Here is a 4787-nt window from a genome sequence, read left to right as displayed (position 1 = left end):
AAACCCTGTAGCGTCACTTTTAAATACCTGTTCTGATGATCCATCACCAGAAAGCACAGCCTAGGTGGCATTTGAGTTTTATAAAGTCTTGGAGGATAGGGGAGAAAAGCAAGCAAACCATGATCCTTGCCCTCAATAAATTTACAGAGGAAATCATAGACTTTGAAGATATATTCCAGTTATATCTAGCTTAATGAATAATTAATATCCATCTTATTTGAAAAAGTTCACATTTTACCTATTTTTATTTTATAACACTTCCCTGGGACATTGGACTATATTCTTTATTTTCCAGAAATGTCTTCCTCTAAGAATTCAGTAAAACCTTCTTCATTCAGGTATTTTGATTATACAGTTTTTGACAGTTTGACCCAGACCAAGATGAAATTTACTTATGAATTGTCAGCATGGCATGGGTTTGATACAAGAAACAGAGAAAACAGCTGTAACCTATTTTAAAAGAATAATTGTTTTCATGGTTTTGGCACATATGGTGGTCTTTAGGCAAAAAGATTCAGCTGTAAAATAAGGATGCATGTCATTTAGTGGCTTTCTCCTTAGACAGGCGTTATTGGCAGATTAGAGTATTGAAAGTAATAAAAGTGCATTGCTTTCAATAAATCTGACTTCTGTAGTTCAGGCTCACGTCCCCTTTTTCTTCCCACCTCCCCAAACTCAGTATTCTAGTCTACTGAAATGTACTGTGTGTTATATATGGACATAAATGTTTGTTAGTAGAAGAGGATCAATTCTTATTATCTTATTTTTGAAACTGACAAATATACATTTTAATTTTTTGAATGCCTATCTGTAACATTGATCACCTGGATGACAGTCATGTAATTTATTTTTACAAGAAAAATGATGTAGCATTCCCTTTCATTTTCTGTGATTTTATACCAAAGGAATTTTTTTTTAATTTAAAACCGTATTTTCACAAAGCAAGAAAGACAAATTCCCAAGATGATAGTGAAGATTTAGGGGGAAAAATAAATAACCCCCAAATCATATCATGCCCTCCTTGTGGCATGTTGAAAAGTCAGAGCAGTAACCAAATCACCATTCATTCATTCATACAACAAACACTTAGCCAAGGGCCGTGCTTATTGCTTCAAGGTGTGTAGAGATTAATAAAACTGTCTCCTTGTCTACACTGTGCTGGCAGCCCGTAAGTTGAAGCAGAGATGGAGACAGTTTTCCCATGTGATAAGTGATGTGTTATCCTTATAAGCAGAGTGTTTAGGGAACACCGAGATGATACCATTAAATTTGACTAAAAAGTTAGGGAAATACTCATAGCAGGTATAACACTGGAGCTCATTCTTTAAACATAAATTCAATGTCTACAAGTAGAGAAAAGGACATTTCAAATCAGTGTGAGCAACATATGGAAATAGAGAATATGTGGATTGCTTAAGAAAAACAGCAGACATGTTTCAGGTGGAGAGCTGAGGAGGTGGGGAACAATATATGGTCTATTAAATGGTATATTGCTAAGATATGCCTTTCCTTAGAGGTTGGAAACACCAGCTGGAGCTCACAGAAAGATTTGAGAGTTGTCTGTAGAAAGCTGAAATGTGGAGAAATGGGAATAGATAAAACTGTGGACAATTGAGAGAACTTTCAGGAATAGGCTTCTCCTTCTTAAAGGAGAGAAGGGGAGATAAATAAATAAATAAACATTTGAAGGTGTATACAAAGAGATTCGAGGGAGTTTATGTCTGAGAGCTTCAGTCTCCTTTCCGTTTTGCTGTTGGATGAGTGTGGAATGCCTATTAGAAAGGCACGAGTTTGAATCCCTGCTCCAGAATCTGTGAGTCATGTAACACGGGCAGATCACATAACCCATGTACATTTCAGTGTTGGCTTCACTTACTGAGCTCTCGTCTATAAAATGAGGATGACAGTACACAGCTTATATGGATTGTTGCGATTATTGAAGACAAGCTTGTACAACATATTCATACAAAGGTGCTCTATACATGAGAGCTGCGAGATGATTGTCATCTGTGAATAGGAGCTTGTCTCCAGGGGGAGAGAAAAAACAGAATGAGGAATGAAGATTGGAAAGGGACATGTGCAAGTGTTTCCTTTAATATTTATTTATTTTTGACTGTGCTGGGTCTTCATTGCTACACTTGGGTTTTCTCTAGATACAGAGAGCAGGGAAGGTTACTCCTTTGTGGTACGTGAGCTACTCATTGTGGTGGTTTCTCTTGTTTTGGAGCACAGGATCTGGGGTGTGTGGGCTTCAGTAGCTGTGATGCATGGACTCAGTAGTTGAGGTTCTCGGGCTCCAGGGCACAGACTCTGGAGTTGTGGCACATAGGCGGGCTTAGTTGTCCTGAAGCATGTGGGATCTTCCTGGACCAGAGATCAAACCAGTGTCCCCTCCTTTGCAAGGTGGATTCTCAACCACGGGACCACCAGGGAAGCCCTGTGAAAGTGGTTTTTAAGCAGCATTAAGAACCCTTTATGAAAGCATGATTTTGCAAGTACAGTCATATTTATGTGTCCCAGAGCAGCCAATAGGGATGTTTCAATGGCCTGAGTCAGAGAAGGTCAAAGCAAGCACTGTGTCATTGAGAGAACAATTGAGAACGTTGATGAGTTCCAGTCTGAGAAGCGTGGAGACTGATATTCCAGGACCTGTTCTCCAGCCTCTACCCTGAGTTGGCAGAAGACTGTGTTTTCTAAGGGTCAGCTGCCTGTGAGCCTATGGCTCTGATCATTATCAAGGAAAAGAGCTGAGTTGCCAAAGAGGCCAAGGTTGTCTACTCTCCTACCAGCTAAGCTCCAGACATAGTTGTCTGCTCAGAGACCCGCCAGACCCTTGCCTGCCTCTCCTACCCTCTCACTGACCGCCCTTGGCTCACAGTCCCTACCCCAGCCTCTCTTCCACTTGAGTTTTCATTCTTCCCTAGCACACGAGACAGTGAGAAACATTTCTATCTCCCCTGGAATAGAACAGTGGCATTTGAACCAAGTAAAAAAGAGCCCATCTGCGTGTTTCTTGTCCCTCAGTCATCAGCACCCCTTCTAGACCTTAGAACAGGATTCACTGGGTACAGCAGGCAGGGCCACACTTCCTCTCCCATACCTGGAAGTTGGTTATCCTACCAGCCAAGAGGATGATGTCTGGTGTCCTCTTAAATTCTTAGTTAGCACTGGGGACCCCAAGAAAGAATTGCCAAGATCTACCTTGACAGTTAACTTCCCTCGGAGAGAGATTTGAATGGCTGGAGAATGTCCTTCATATGCCAAATGGAAGTAATAAAGAAACTATAGGCTGTACCTCACTCATTATGGACTACTATTTTAATTAATGGGAGCTACACTCCTCCATGGGGAATTTGGTTGCTTCATGCAGTGAGTGAATGTATTCAAGAAGAATATACTAATTCAAGGTGCTAGTATGTGTAAAATAGATAACTAGTGGGAACCTGTTGTATAATACAGGGAGCTCTGCTTGGTGCTCTGTGATGACCTAGAGGGATGGGATGGAGTGGAGGTGGGGGGAGAGGTCCAGCGCAGAGGGGATATATGTATGTGTACTTCCTTGCTAAGTCACTTCAGTCATGTCCGGCTCTTTGTGACCCCAAGGACTATAGCCCGCCAGGCTCCTCTGTCCATGGATTTCCCAGGCAAGAATACCGGAGTGGTTGCAAATGCCCTTCTCCAGGGGATCTTTCCTACCCAGGGATCAAACACGCATCTCTTATGTCTCCTGAATTCTCAGACAGGTTCTTTGCCACTAGTGCCACCTGGGAAGCACTATATCCCAGGCTATATGTATACATACAGCTGAATCACTTCATTGTATGGAAGAAACTAACATAACATCGTAAAACAAACTGTATCCCAATTACATATATATATACATATATATATATATATGCATATGTGTATATAAATATATATATATAACAGATTGGTTCCAAATCAGGAAAGGTGTATGTCAAGGCTGTATATTGTCACTCTGCTTATTTAACCTATGTACTGAATACATCATGCAAAATACTGGGCCGGATGAAGCATAAGCTGGAATCAAGATTGCCGGGAGAAATATCAATAACCTTAGATATATAGATGACACCACTCTTATGGCAGAAAGTTAAGAAGACCTAAACAGCCTCTTGATGAAAGTGAAAGAAGAGAGTGAAAAAGTTGACTTAAAGCTCAGCATTCAGAAAACGAAGATCGTGGCATCTGGTCCCATCACTTCACGGCAAATAGATGGGGAAACAGTGGAAACAGTGATGGACTTTATTTTTTTGGGCTCCAAAATCACTGCAGATGGTGACTGCAGCCATGAAATAAAAAGACGTTTACTCCTTGGAAGAAAAGCTATGACCAACCTAGAGTGCATATTAAAAAGCAGAGACATTACTCTGCCAACAAAAGTCCATCTAGTCAAAGCTACGGTTTTTCCAGTATGGATGTGAGAGTTGGACTATAAACAAAGCCGAGCACCAAAGAATTGATGCTTTGGAACTGTGGTTTTGGAGAAGACTCTTGATAGTCCCTTGGACTGCAAGGAGATGAAACCAGTCAGTTCTAAAGGAAATCAGTCCTGAATATTCATTGGAAGGACTGATGCTGAAGCTGAAACTGGAGTTTCAGTACTTTGAAACTCCAGTTGGTGATGGACAGGGAAGCCTGAGGTGCTGCAGTCCATGGGGTCGCAAAGAATCAGACACAACTGAGCAACTGAACTGAACTGAACTGATGTATATATATAAGCACCTTCAGTTCAGTTCGGTTCAGTCGCTCAGTCGTGTCCGACT

The 4787-nt window shown here is 41.1% G+C and overlaps 1 protein-coding gene across 2 annotated transcripts in view; it reads left to right on the top strand.

The window, feature by feature from the left end:
* The window catches only part of CHST9 (carbohydrate (N-acetylgalactosamine 4-0) sulfotransferase 9), a 280265-nt gene that overhangs the window by 166788 nt on the left and 108690 nt on the right, over nucleotides 1–4787 (top strand). The window lies entirely within an intron of this gene.

This window comes from Bison bison, unplaced genomic scaffold, assembly GCF_000754665.1.
Source record: "Bison bison bison isolate TAMUID 2011002044 unplaced genomic scaffold, Bison_UMD1.0 scf7180017864498, whole genome shotgun sequence".
Classification (NCBI taxonomy): Eukaryota; Metazoa; Chordata; class Mammalia; order Artiodactyla; family Bovidae; genus Bison; species Bison bison.
Note: the sequence above shows the minus strand (reverse complement) of the source record. Positions and strands in the feature narration are given on the sequence as shown.